The sequence below is a fragment of the Hetaerina americana genome, unplaced genomic scaffold (genome assembly GCF_022747635.1).
Source record: "Hetaerina americana unplaced genomic scaffold, ioHetAmer1.1.p SCAF_122, whole genome shotgun sequence".
Lineage (NCBI taxonomy): Eukaryota > Metazoa > Arthropoda > Insecta > Odonata > Calopterygidae > Hetaerina > Hetaerina americana.
In genome coordinates, this window is record NW_027286315.1 from 410,841 (window position 1) to 426,587 (window position 15,747).

At 36.1% G+C, this 15,747-nt stretch overlaps 1 protein-coding gene and 2 non-coding genes across 3 annotated transcripts in view; 1 reads left to right on the plus strand and 2 right to left on the minus strand.

Moving 5' to 3' along the window:
* LOC139685956 (gamma-aminobutyric acid receptor alpha-like) overlaps window positions 1–15,747 on the minus strand; it is a 357,245-nt gene that overhangs the window by 109,152 nt on the left and 232,346 nt on the right. The gene's annotated exons all lie outside the window — the stretch shown is intronic.
* TRNAE-UUC (transfer RNA glutamic acid (anticodon UUC)) lies at window positions 5,505–5,576 on the plus strand. Its single transcript has one exon. It is a non-coding gene; the product is annotated as a tRNA-Glu (tRNA).
* Window positions 9,245–9,316, minus strand: TRNAE-UUC (transfer RNA glutamic acid (anticodon UUC)). Its single transcript has one exon. It is a non-coding gene; the product is annotated as a tRNA-Glu (tRNA).

Consider the following 15,747-nt stretch of genomic DNA (forward strand, 5'->3'; position numbering starts at 1 on the left):
TGAGAATACTTCATTACTGGAATTATTGGAACAATCAATTGCTTGAAAAATCTTAACAAAGGTGATTACAACTTTGTTCAACGTGTAACTATGACTCTTAAACACAAGTAGAATAAAATAAATAAGACGTAAAAGAAAGTTTAAGCTTTCGACCTTCTCCGAGGCCTTTTTGGGGTCAGACTCGCGGGTATATATTTTATTTTTGTTTTTTTTCCGTCCAAATGTAAAAACATATGTATTGATATATTTATTTATATGAATATATGTGTTTGAAGACATTTATTTATTATATATATATATATATATATATATATATATATATATATATATATATATATATATAAAATATCTTCGAAATGGAACGCTCTTCGGCGACGCACAAATATATAAAAACACAGATGTAGATTTTAAGAATATAGAGACACAAAGAAAGGACACTCACAATTTGTTATTTTACGTTACGTTTCAGCACAGCTGTCGTCTTCAGAATATATATATATATATATATATATATATATATATATATATATATATATATATATATATATATGAGAAGTTTCCACAACCCATATTGACCTCATTTTCGCCATTTTTACTCCAACAAATTCCTCCCTAATGATTTTGAAAATTTGGGAAATATATTGTAAGACATCGAGTAAATGTGCATTTAATTTCAGAACATATATATATAACTGTGTTGTGGATAAATTATCGTTCGTGAAAAAACATAAACTACAAAGAACTATATATTTTGGTCGTGGAACTATATATTTGGAAAATATATTCTTTTCACTGCTTCAGCTTTCATGCATGTCTATTACCATTGAATTATATCCATATTATTATATTACCCACTTTCCCTTAGCTTAGTCTTCCACAATACAGCCACCAAAGTACCAAAATCCACAGCAACTATTTATTAATTATGCCAGGTCAGGTTTATCAAGTTTTGACAGGAGGGTTTTTTTTATGTCCTGCGAATTTTTCTTCCTAATCGCATTCATCATTCGACATGCTCCATAAAATACTCTCGGTAAGTGCACATATTTTAATATCTTTGCCTAGCCTACCGTCTATGCCATTCGTTCCACGAAGTCACGCATTTTATCCTGCTGTTCAAATTGAATAATCAATGTAATAAAAAAGTAATTAGTTAATAAATGAAACGGTATTCTAAACCTTTAATATGTCTTACATTAAAATTCAACTCGTCATGAGACATATTTGATTTAAAATTTTTTAATCAGCTAATGATACCAATAAATTTATGTCAAAACTCCCAGAATATTTTTCAAATAATATGTTCCGCAGAAAATCGGATAGTCGATTTGTTTCCATGCGGTAATTTAAATATACTATATACTACGGCTGATGATTACCATATTTTTTTCATTGTGAAAATTGTAAATTTAGGTTCTTATTTCAATCGAGTAAATGGACAATGCCAAGGTAATTTGAGGGATGGTGTGTTAAAGGGAAAAAATACTGAACGGGATAATATAAAAATATTAATCTCAAAACGTACGGATAATTTGGACTTTCATATTCTATTTTCAGATGTATCGTGTAATAAATGGCAAGTGAGAAGATTTAAATCTGGAGCGGAAAATGTCATCTCGCGCGAGTGGTATTGGCGATCGATCGATGGGATGGGGTAGGAAGTTTGTGGAAATAATCATCAAATACATTAGGGATTACTCCGGAATCGTCCTGCTAACTTAAGTTCTAATTTCACGGGGATATTTTAAAAATTTTGAGAGCCATTTTCGAAGTAATATGAACTTCCACAAAATTATATCCGGTATACGCCTGGATTGATTAGGGAGTTAATTTCAGCATAAAATATTTTCGATAGTTATATAAGAATATTCATACCTATTATTCATTTTATGACATTTATTCATGAATGATTTTTTTTAGGCTTTGTTTCATTGTCACTACCCATGCATACATATACATATATTTACATATAAATTTACATCTACATCTACATCAATACCCTGTGAGCCACCAATAAGTTGTGTGGCAGGGGGTGCGGCACCAGGAGGAAAGGGTAAGGGATGAGGGGGTTTGGATTTTTCAAATGGATGGGGAAAGGGAAATGAACCTGCAAAAAATATATATAATATAAATATACTAGTATAACTATGCGCAGTCGCTACGTTGTAGGTTAATACTTATTATGTCGAGCCGACTAGTGGGGCATTTCGATTACAAGCATCCTCGTCTCTTATTGTTCTTGGAAAAAATTACCATTTAAACCTGTCAGTCTTGCAGTCTATCTCTCTAATCTTATATTCGTGATCCCTCTGCCCGTAATACGTTGGGGTTCGTATTAGGTCCTTGATGTCATCGGAAAGGACCCATCTTTAAATGTTTTTAATAAGTTTAACCTATATTGTAAACGCCGCTGTTTAAGGGAATCCCAGTCTAAATTTTCTAGCAAAGTAGTTACGCTACCGCGTTGGTGATAACAATTTTTGACAAATCTAGCCCCCCTCCGCTGAACTCGATCTAATTCCGAAATTAAATTTATCTCTTGAGGATCCCATATAATGGCAGCATACTCTAGGCGGTGCCCGACTAGGGTAAGAAAACATTATTCCTTCACTTTAGACTTCGTCATATGTACATATGTATGTTCATTCACCTGTATATACAAGTAATACTTGTACATATCACAAATATTTATGTTTACATATATATGTAATAAATATATTTACAAATATATGTATTTTTAAGAAATAGATTTGCCAAAAAATTATAGAACTCATGTTTATTTAATATCAAAATCCAAAAATAATACATATTTACCATAAACGAAAATATGAAGGTACATTCGGAGTTCAGAGTTGTATTCCCAATATTTTGAAACTATCGGGTATGAGAAGTATTCATTCAGTATTAGTAATGTTACAGTCACCTAGTAATGAATATTATATGTTGGTTTACATCAATATTATTAATTGAAATATGCTTTCCATCTAATATGTAGCCAAATGTAATTAAATTTTTCAATGATAGATTATTAAGGACATAAAATATTAACTCATACTTCTACACACTTTTTTTTAACTGCCTTAAGAATCAGACTTAGCCAAATTGAGAATACTGTTATCATAATTTTTTCATTGTCCTTGCTATATTCTGGGCCCTTAAAAGGAGTTCAATATAGGTTGTGAAATGTTATCTGCGTACTTGAACTACTTTGCTATTCGATCAAAGAAAAGCGTTGTTTTTGGAAGAATCGGGTCGCTTTCATTTTTCAATTTGAAATTTCAGGTAAAATTAACCAATTAAAAATTGACCGATTCATCCATTTACATAATATAAGAGCGAAGTGCCTAGAATTTAACCACTCCCCTTATCCAATTAAAATCCAAGCCTCCTGCGTCAAGTTAAACGTAAACACTAAGCTTAAATCCAATTCAATGAAACTAAAACTCAAAATTATGAGGTAACTCAGTTCAGGGTTCGATGGTTTGCATTTTAAATGCACTATACATTTTCCTATGACATAATGTGCATTGGAATTCATTGCATAGCTAAATAACTCTTCCAGATGAATAGCATGAGACAAGTATCGCTGGATGATCATTCGCTCTTTCAATAGTAATGGGTGGCTCTTTCATATTTTCTAATTTGCTTAAAATTATGGTCAAATATGTGAAACGGTTTTTAAATGTAAGGGCGAAGAGTAAAGTTGGTATTCACAGCGGAGTCAATGAAATTTCGTGGCTGAAAATTGTATATGCGTGACGTAATATCGCTAATGGGCTGATACACAGTAGTGAGCCAAAGAAAGAGCTCGTACCCTGCCCTGACATGTGCTCTCGTGCCAGCGGTACTAATTACACTCTGGTGTGGCCATGCCATCCTACATTATGAGGTCCCTATTTATATCCTTCCCATGCTTGAATGAGCGGTTAGGGCAATGTCACTCCGAAGGGTGAGATGCATGAGAAGGAGGAGTCTCTATAATTTATTCCCGAGTCTTTTGACATGCCCTCCGTAGCAGTGACACCTGCAGTGGCTCATTAAGGGACCTTTTGGAAAGACGTGAAGTCAAGCGAGAGATTTGAAGCGTTTGTTGGGAGCAGGAGTTGGCGCATGCCGAAAAAGCAGAGGAATAACTTTTGCCGGAAATTTAGCGGAACCAACATGAGGTAAAGATGTAACCTTTGGTTTACAATAACATCCGGGAGGAACGAACTCGCGGCTACACATAATCAATTCACGATATTTTCGTAATACTTCAGATTGAAACACTTTGGGGCGTTTGAGTTAAAGAAGTATGATTATTGGAGACTCAATATCTCATAAACCTTTGAAAACAATGATCGATCAGGTAGAAATTTGATTTCTTCAGGTGACCTTAGTTTTGGTGGGGCATTTTGATATTTCAAGTTTACGCAAGACCTGAGGACTGCTGACATCATTTAAAATACAAGAATAACGAGCCGAAAAGTTTCGCATTTAATAATAAAATCACAATTCAATTTTTTCGTTAAGCCTGAAATGTAATTAATATAAATTAGTTAAATCCTTAAAGTTACGAAAAAAAGATTTAAAAAATAAAATTCGACAACTCAACTTGTCACGCTATATATTTTTTTAGGTGTATTATCGCATTATATGCATGTGATTTTCATAGTTTTTCAAACTATTTTTGCGGCATACTCTAAGGTAAGGATTGCTTCCTCCCAAATCACCTTCCTACATGTAAACATACAATTAATAGACAAAAAATTCCACATTTCTGTGCATATCAAACAAACCAAAAAACAACAATACTAAAACTATCACAGTTGCCACCCATTTCACACAATGAAGAATATTTTACCCTATTGTCGACTCTGCAGTGTGTCATGCGTTCATTAGAGCAGTTAAATATATTTCTATAAACTTTTAAGAGACCCAGGATCACATAAGAGTTATTTACAGATTCCTAATATGCTTTTAGGGTCTACTTTCCCTGGGGTTTTTTGAGTTAACCCGGATATGTTTGACTTCTTTGTTTTGGCTTGTAGTTCAGTTGTGTGACTTTTTGAGAATGGAATGAAGTTTTCTTGCGATTCTGGAGATGATGTCGGAGTATGCTGCTTTGTTCGTTCTCATTCATGATGAAAACTGTCCAACTTCGTTGATTAAGTAGGAAAATAATGTCGGATTTTTAATTATGGAGGGTAAAGTTGCTAGGCAAAATCGGAATAAAAGTAGAAAAATTTGGTTGGGAGGAATTATTAAAAAGAAGCGGGATGATACGTGGCCGCGACCGAATGCGGAGTTCTAGAGATAAGTAAGGATGAGGAAAAAAGAAGACGCTTTTTTGACGTCTAAATGGGGGATGAATGTACGAAGACGCGCAGGAAGCAACGTATGCCAATGAAGAGGAAAACTCCCGTGCAGTTTAATTTGTAATCGTATTTAGAAACCGTCCGAAACGTGCATATTTGGGCATTGGGTATAGTGATACTATTATAACAACAGATTAAGTTCGGAAGTCCCATGTGGTCTAGTGGCTAGGATATCTGGCTTTCACCCAGAAGGCCCGGGTTCGATTCCCGGCATGGGAACCTTTTTTTCGGTGTCAATCCTTCTTAGGTAAACAAGTTAACTCAAGCATTCTTATAATCTTAGCTTGAATTCTAAATCTTGGATAATTGACATTTTTGTAGCAGTGTCATTAACCTTACCAGCCACAGACATTGTCTTCCAATATTTAAAGGTGAGTCTCGATTACTGGAGCTATAGCTTGATAATAACTTAGCAATAGTTAATTTTTGTCAGCTATTCCAAATTCTAAGGAAGACACATGTTATCAAGAGAGATAGAGGAAGATGTAAGTTTTTTATGATACGTCAAAATATACGTTTAGCATCAAGGGATGCAACAATTTTATTAGTTAATTTTCACGAAGACTTAAACATTATGGTAGGTTTGAGAAAATGAGATGCATTGTCTGTCAACTCGATGAAGAAGCGATTTTGAAAGCAAACAAAATTGTATGCAGTTCCACCAAAACTCAATCATAATCGTGTTTTGCCCTTATTAGTCACCAAAAGACAAAGCAAATTTATCTTTGGGCATAATATCTTTTTATCTATGATGGAAAAAGTATGACTAGCGGATGCATTTATTGGTGTTGAAGATTTTGAGGTGTCCCATAGACAATAGAGTACCATTAATGGATGCAGTGAAAAATTGCTGAATATAAAAAAGTAGATTCAAATATGTGAATCATCCTGGTTACCTGTGTATGTCTGATACTGTGTGGGCATTTTTCGCAGATGAAGTTAAGAGTTTTACAGTATTAGAATGAGAGCTAAAACTGAGTGTCCATCTTCACCTATGCTTTTCAACACATTTGTGGCGGAAATACTAAAAGAGGCATGAAAAGAACTGAATTAGAAATGAAAATAGGTGGGAAACTCATAAAATTAGTTAGTTTTGCGAATGATCAAGCTGTGTTTAGCTAGTCAGTCATGGGCTTAGTAACTTTGCTGAACGCATTAGTGAATTTGATTGATGTATATAGATTGAGAATCTAGAAAAAGAAAAATGCATGGAAGATTAGAGAAAAAAATACACGACGCTATTAGAGAAAATTGAAGGAAAGCTACGGCGAGGTACACGAAGTGCCAAATATGTAGGACAAATTCAAGGACGTAAAACAAAAGATCTATCAGAGGGTGAGAGAATTAATAAAGAATCGAGGATGGGAAGAATGGAGGACTGCAATAAACTAATCTAAGGTTCAAAATACTGGTGATAAGGCTAAAGAAAACGTTATGATCGGAGGGCATAAGCTAATGAGCTGGAGAAAGTAACCTATATTTTTAACATTTTGCAACCATTTTGTCAAAGAAGTAGGGACAAGAAGATTAACGGCGTAAAACAAGGAAGCTTTCAAAAGGATGTGGGAATTGATGGCTGAGGCGTTAAGTAAGAATATTAACAAAATGTCAGTGAATTTTTGGTAATAATGAATGGATTTTTACCGCTCGAAAACTTGGTCATCGAAGCAAACAGATAGGCGTATGCATAGGGTGGGTTTTTGTGCGCGGGTGAGAAGTAGGACGGCAGAGGTAAAATTAATTCTAAGAAAAATAAAATTAGAAGTGCTAAGCATGATAAGTGGGGGCAGTTGTTGAGATAAATCCAAAGAAGGCCGGAAAGGTGGAGGAAAAGCATTTTGAATTGCAATGGGTTGTTGAAGACTGTGACAGAGGGAAGAATGTTGGGCAGACGAGGGATGGGAAGGGATAGAACTAATAAAATGATGGAGGGAATTAAGGCAGGAGGAAAGTATTTGGAATTGAAGATTGACTTACTATAATGCTGGAAGTCAATCTGTGCTTTGTCAGTATATAATAATCATTATTTCTATACTTATGTCTCCAAAAGTATTATATATTTTCTTCCTTCTTCTTAAATAAAGACGGCATTATTATTGAAATATATTTTCTAAGAAAATGAACTCCCTTGTAACTATGAACTAGTCCATCAATGTTTATTGGATTACGATTGACGGTTTTAGAAATTCAATGCTGAAAAACAGACACCTAAACTATGCATTTAATTATCGCTCACCAAAGGACGAGTACAAAGGTGCATCGTTTTATATTGGTCCCTTCCATGCTCAGCGGGAAAAATTCGAAACGTCACACGCAAGACTACAGAAGTACACAAACAAGCACTGCAAATTTTACCGGCGTTACAACACGCGAAAGTATGCCTGAAACCTCTGTTTCCCTTTTATAATACAATCTTATTCAGCGGTCCGACCCTTTCAAAACAAAACCCATGACAAAATACATGTGACCCAAAAACCTTTTTACGCAGAGGTCGAAATATATGATGGTGCAGCCAAAGAGTGGGGTATGATTCTACTTTTTTAATCTTCCAATTTCCTCTCCCAATACAAAGTTGGCTCTCTTTTTCCCAAGGGAATATATGCGACCATTCGCGAAGAGGAGAATATCATTCCCCCTCTTCAAAACGGGGAAGAAACTTCCGCCCTCTCCAAAATAATGCTCGCATTCATAAGGTACGCCCAATTTCTCGAGCACTAACCCTCTCGGTTCGCAAAAATGAAGACGCGAAGTTGCGTCCGATGACATCTTTTCCGTTCGACGACAACGCAGGATACTCGATCTTCGAGGAAGCGCGAGGAGGTAGGGTAGGGGGGGAGGGGGAAAGGGTGAGTGGAGACACTCAGATTTACGAGATGGGGAATTTATTATTATTATTTTTTTCACCAAGCAGAAACTTATAAAGGGGCGAGCTGAATGGAGGCACGGCAGAGTCCATTCTAAGAAGCGGTCGATGGATACTAAAAAAAAATAAATGGACTCCCAAAAGTTCCGCTGCACCGAGGAAGTTGATACATTCGCGGTGACATGAGCGGAAATAAAAGTATAGCCTAAGTTTTAATGTTTGCTTCTTCTTTAAGCGTAACGCAACATGTTTCTTGGAAATGCCGATCATTCCAACCTCGATAGCTTCTATCCAATGGCTATCAAAGGAAAGCATGAGGGTAGAGACTTCATATGCCCTTGAATACCGTGCATTTAATGTATATTAATGTCTTCGTCAAAAAACTATAAATTCACTATCAATTTTCAATAATAGTTTTTTATTGGTATTCTACAGTTTAGGATAATGTTGCGATACGTAAGGATATTTATCTCCTGACATTTGATGGTATCAGGCTTAATTGTGAGGAAATACATTTTTAATCTAAGTCTGCATAAAACCCCACAAGCCGTCGCAAGGTCGTGTGGCAGGGGGTGGTAGGATTAGCTATTATATATATATATATGTTCCCTCTATTTCATCATGCACCTGGCACACCGCAATCCACCAAAAAACCGCCTCAAAAGGGGGTGACCGAACACCAATCATGCAACATGCCTACATATATTACGAGTATTACATGGTTAACAGCTATTCCTATGCCTACACAAAGTGGACAAGAAACTACATTAACAGATGGTCAGCATACATGCTGTTAAGACACTTATAACCACTTAGTATTCTGCACAATAGCACGGCGACAGGCGTTAGGATGCCAAAGTGTTTTGGGGGAATTTTATCTTGTGCATCCCAATTTTTGATTGCGCGTGCCTTTATTGCCTTAGGTTTGTAATTCTGTCTTAATTTTGTGAAAATTGTGACAAAAACAAAAAACAATGATTGAGTCAGCTTGTTTACCTTAGAAGGATTGACACTGAAAAAAATGTTCCCATGCCGGGAATCGAACCCGGGCCTTCTGGGTGAAAGCCAGATATCCTAGCCACTAGACCACATGGGACTCACACACTCCTGCACATCCGAACTGAAACTCTTGTTATAATAGCATCACTATACCCAATGTCCAAATATGCACGTTTTGGACGGTTTCTAAAATTTACTGCAAATTAATCTCTACGGGGGCTTTCCTCTTCATTGTCATGCATTGCTTCCTCCTGCGCGTTTTCGTACATTCATCCTCCATCTAGACGTCAAAAAAGCGTCTTCTTTTCTCCTCATCCTTACTTCCCTCTAAAACTAACCCTGCTGTCGAGGCCACGTATCATCCCGCTTCTTTTTAATATTTCCTCCCAACCAAATTTTTCCACTTTTATTCCGATTTTGCCTAGCAAATTTACCCACCATAGTTAAAAATCCGACATTGTGTTCCCCCTTCCTCCTCCCTCTCAATTCTTCTCCACCCCTGCATGTAAAAGCTCACAGGGATATGCTTCCCTTTTAAATAAAAACAAAATTGCTCAGAAGAAGAACTACGGAGATGGTTGCCCTGTTTGAGTTACAGTTTCTGCACACGTAAAGCTTGAGTTTTCATTTAATAATGCGAGCGATTCCAGACATTATACTGTGGATGTGACGTGAGATATTAGATTAACTTTTGTAGAAAACACAGCAAAAGAAAACTTCAACAACGAAGTTGAACAGTAGTCATTACCAATGAGAACGAACGAAGCAGTATACTCCCAAATCATCTCCAAAATCGTAAAACAACTTCATTCCATTTTCAAAAAGTTACATAACTGAACTAAATCCCAAAACAAAGAAGTCAAACATGTCCAGGGTAACTCAAAAAATCCCAGGGGGCAAAGACTCTTAAAATCAAAGAGGTTTATAAATGTACGTTATGTATGTACTTGCGCAAATATACTTATATTTATTTCTAAGTGAATATATGTTCATACAAATATTTGTAAATAGCTTGTGTTCTAACATGCCCGCCATTTGATTCAATAGCAACTTCAAATAGTAATGCGTTGGTATAGATTAGATAAACCTTTTAGGATAAATTTTCATGCATAAAATGAGAGCTGTCAATGATCACGGCATCATGTGTGTCATCTTACTTCCCCCAGACCTTCTACATTAACCATTAAGCCTTCACCTCACTTTCAAATTCATTTCCTACATCCAACCTAGACTAGAATGTCATCCCTATTTTAAAGTAGGCTCTTTGACTGACGAAGCACCTGGTATTTAGATTTTTTTTTAGTCTCCGCCCTTCTTTAAATTCTGAGTTTAACTAATTGTTTTTTCTTGTGTGACTTACCGAACGATTCTGAGGAGTAATCCTCGGAAGATCCTTTTAGAATTCATAAAAGTAAGCACACACTATGTATCACATTACATAATAATATGATAAAAAAATTCTTTTAGAATTTTATATATTTCGTATATGTATAAACACTGATATATATTTTTAAAACATGGAAACACAAAGAAAGGATACTCATCTATGTAGTTTTGACATTTCGACGGCACGGCCGTCATCATAAGAATACCGTTTTCGGGGGAAGAGCAGAAAAGATTAGAGTGGGAGAAGTATGAGGTGAGGAGAGGCATCAGAAAAATAGGAAACGAACAAGGCAGTTGGAGGGGATACGTAGGCGGATTTAGATGGATTCAGTGGGCTTGATTCAGCCCGGGAGGTTTAAATGACTGGAACAACTATACTTGGGCCATCCCGCGGGTTCTCACCTCTTTGCTACTTTTCTATCCATTCTTGGGCCCTTGCTTTTTCCCTTTATATATATATATATATATATATATATATATATATATATATATATATATATATATATGATATTAGTAAAGGCATTTAAAATTACAATCATCACCTCCATGCCGATAATTTACAAATATATCACCATTCCCGCCTTCAAGACCTACCTAAAATAATTAACTAAATTAATTCAGATCTTGCTGCTATGCCACTATTGAGAATAAAAAATTTATCAAAAATAAACTCAATCAAAATTCAGTCCATTATAATCGGATAACATAAACTACATTCTAAAATAAGTATTTATAAACTACCACCACTAAAATTGCCAGGATCTATCATACCATACCTAACGACAGTAAATAATTTATGGCGTAACCATAAATAAAACATTATCTTGGACTGATCATGCAATTGCTATCTGCAAAAAAATGAACTAATCCCTGCATTCACTGAAAAGGTTAAAGCACATTGCTCCCGCCTCCTTAAAGATGCTTCTTGTGTCCTCTCTTCTCATACCCCAATGTGATTACTGAGATGTAGTATACCAAGCTTTTTAGGCGAACTGAAAACCGAACTCCAGGAGACCCATTATTCCTGTGTGGGGTTCATTTGTGATCTTAGAAAGTACGATCATATATCTGACTCATTTATGAGAATCTCCTGGTTAAAGCTAGAAGGCCGCAGGCATTTACATATTCTTTCAATTGTCCACAGAATACTTTCAAACTACTCACCTAAATATTTATTCAAAAATATCCTCCCCATCAGCTCAATCCACAACAGGAATACTAGGGGTAATAATAAACCACACCGTCGCACGGAAATCTAACACAAATCTTTTCATGTTACAGCATGCTGTCTGTGGAACTCTCTCTATCAGATGATGTAAAAAACTCTCCATCCACATCAGCGTTTAGGTGAGCACTTCACTAGATCATTTTCCTCAGTTAAAAAATTTAACCAGTACACTCTCGCTCATTCCACTCAGCAGTACAGTTCACTGTTTCTACTTTTTTTTGTCATCTCAAGCAGTACGATTTTGTATCATTATAAATTTGGGTCGCGGCAGTCCAGTGGGTAGAGCGTTGGACTGCTGACCAGAGGGCCCCGGGTTCGATTCCCGGGCAAGACACTCTGGGCTCCACCCAAGCTATGTGTTTTTTTCGGGTACCATGTCTTCCTGAGAAACCATAATCAGCTGGTCCCCTACCCTGATGTGTGAATTTCATACGCCATCGGGCTTAGTAGTGGGTGAACTCTACCATCACTTACTAAACCGATCACCAGATTGATTACTGTGGATGGTTTTTTTTATGTGCATAAATATTTTTTTTCGAACGAATATTAAAGAATTTCTACGAGGGTCATCCGGAAAGTAGTACCCGTTCGTGAAATAAAGACACAAAAGTAAATATTAACAAACATAAAAAATTTTATTTGAAAGAGGATACTTTAAACTACTTCTCAACATAATCTCCAAGCAAATTAAGGCATTTGTCATAACGTGTGACAAGTTTCTGTATTCCTGCTGCATAGTCCTTCGCCGCCAGCTCATTGAGATACGCGAGGGACCCATCTTGCACAAATTTTTGCATAATGCAGATGGTGTTTAACAATTTCATGAACAATTGTTCGAGAAACATTGGGAAAATGCTCACAGATGTCATCAATTGTGACGCGCCGATCGTTCCTCACGAATTCGTCAACTGAGCTCACCAGTTGGTCTGTAATGACAGACGGTCTCTCCGAACGCTCATCGTCGTGTGTGTTCCCCCTCCCCATGTTGAAGTTGCGACACCACCGCCGAACAGACGACTCGTCCATTACATTGTCTCCATACACCTCCTTTAATTGGCGATGAATATCACATGGGCGAACGTTTCTTGCATTGAGGAATTTAATCACTGCCCTCACTTCACAACTGGCGGCGTTCTCAATTTTTTTGCGGCACGAACGGGTACTACTTTCCGGATGACCCTCGTAACTTGTTATGTCCTCATTTTAGATCAGATTTCTACCATAAAACGAATCTTGTAATAGCATACGATCAATTATTGTTCAGTCACGTTTGGGTGCAAACCGTTTGAACGCCGGTACCTCTATTTCCTAGAGAATAGGCTGTGTATGGGAAAAATATATAGAGCGAGAGTTGAAACATTTGTACCCTGGAACTGTGTCAAGTTTTCATCTGAAACTTATGGAAATTCCTTGTCTTGATCTTTACGGTGGACCTACCCATTAACTTCATTCTCCCTTTGATACCCACTGGAGAGAGCCTTTTGAATATTAGGTTCATGGAAACCCTTACATTGGGTGAAAGTTGGTAAAGTTCTCGGTCGATAGGGTGCGAATGTTACCTGAATTTAAATGATAAGCTAGCCAATTGAAAGCACGTTAAGGTACAGCATTTTATGTCGGGATGTCTCCTCAAAAAAACTTGATATATCGATTTATGACTATCTAATTCAGCACGTGTCACATACTTTTTACTATTTAAAAATTAAATTGGAGCTCATTAAATGTCACCTCCTTGTAATATAACCGATTCCGTTGGCTTTCTGACATAGCACGAGAGAGCTTTGGTCCTAACCGTAATTTAATTCATTGAAACTTGAAAGATGAATTTTTCTCTGATCGGACTTTCTGCAGACTCTCCCATTTTTTTTAATCCTTTGTAGCATCTCATTTTAATCTCTCTGGCTGCTTCTTTTTTTTCGAGTCATTACGCTTCATCGCCTGCTGTCGACTTGGCAATCCCCCAATTCCTAAGCCACCGGAAGTTCCCTCTTTCTCACTTTCTGTGAAATTTAGACGAGAGAGCTCTAAGGATAGGTTTTCCTGAGTTAAAGCCTCGCAGATCCTTTTCTGGGGGGTTCGCATGCTCCCTTGAGGATTTTGTTTTCAAAAGTTGAATAATAGATATATGTAAACGTGAGTGAAAAACTTCCAAGGACTATAAAGTTGATAATTACCACTTTAATTCCAGAATACATTATATTTTGCACGTAAATGTACTCTTCATAAACCACTGATTGAATTTATGCCAATAAAACTATTTCATATGCTTAAGAGTTAAAATTAAGGGTTGTGGAAATTAGTGACTTTGGACTTCGATTGAAATAATTGGGATAACAATTATACGTGGGAGTGAATACCTGAAATCGCCGTAATATCAATTTGCTTTTGACAATAAAATCCTAACATTCATTTCTGGAAGAAAATGTTTTTCTTTGTTGTTTTAAATTTGATTCCTACATCTATAGCTACTTAATAACCCGCAAGCCGCCGCAAGGGCGCATGGTAGGGAGTGTTAGGCCACCACCCGTAATACGTAAGAAAATAATCGCATGCAAAGTTAACAAATTTATACAATCCACACATAAAACATGGTACGCATTCATGTAAAAACCCTTACAATTCTGTTGCTGCTACCGTTGCTGTTTATGCCTACGTTGCACTTCCTGAATATTTTCAAACACTTCTGATGAGCATATTTAGATTTTTTGGCGATATATTTTAGCTAATATATGCGATATTTAATATGAAGCAGGTAGAAAAGTAAGCAAATAGGACTTTTCCATATAATAATAATTTTAAATCTACACGCATCTTGGAAGTTTTTGGACCAATTTTCTCAACGTATTAGGCGTATATGAAGAGAAAACACTAAAGAAAAAAGCATTTACAAGAAGAAGTAAATTGATTGTTATAGACGTTGAGTAAGGATGTCAAGAAAATATTAGTGGAAACGTTTATATTAAGCTTGGTTTTGTGCAGCACGGGATAATGGTGGTAGATTGGAAATTTTTAAATGTATATAGAAACATAGGGTAAAAAATATTGGAAGAAAAAAAACAAGGAAACCATGGTGAAAGGGTGGGAGAGAGGAGTTTTGGGAGAAATCCAAAGGAGGCGGGTAACGTGGATGGAGTGCATTTCGATTGCCGATGGAATGTTTGAAAAACGGAGAGTTTCCTCGCCGGTTAGTTGGTATGAATAGAGACAGAAAATGTGGAGATTGGAGGAAGGGTTTTTGGTGTAAGTTTTGTTAGTCAGGATAAGAAATATAGGAGGTTCACGTTTTTTACAATCCAAAACCTACTTTAAACCGTTAACTACGCTCAGATAATAAATAATGTGTGATCCCTGTATCAAATGTGAATTAATTGAAGGTTATATTAATTTTAAACACGAGTTTTTTGTTTGATTTTTATGGTTATGCTTGCATTTATTTGAAGTCATAGGTTCTGCTTTCAAATTTTGGTCGTATTCCATATTTGTATTAGAAACACCGTAATTTATTTATCAATAGGACTGAGAAAAAATTAATACACAAAATATTTACTTCCCTTGTGGCAAGTAAAAATAGGTGTTGGGCCAAGAGGATTTCTGTCTAATGTGCTATCTTATATTCAACAAATAGGCAAGGCAAGAAGAAATATTTAAATCCTTTTAGAAAGAATCAAATATTTAAAGATTAAATCTGTTCATTTTTCAAATATAAACACATCTCTTATTTTCTTTTTAGTTATGAAAGTTAGCTAAAATCTTATCATGCCCAGCACTTAAACGATATACCTTCTGTGTCCTTTCGTAGTGATTTTTTTCCGGAACGTGCCGAACTCGGTTTTTCCTGAAAATGTTTCCCCTACACACAAAGAGAAGCAAGCCTCTAGGTTTATTCAGCGCAGCAGTCCTAAGCGCATGATATT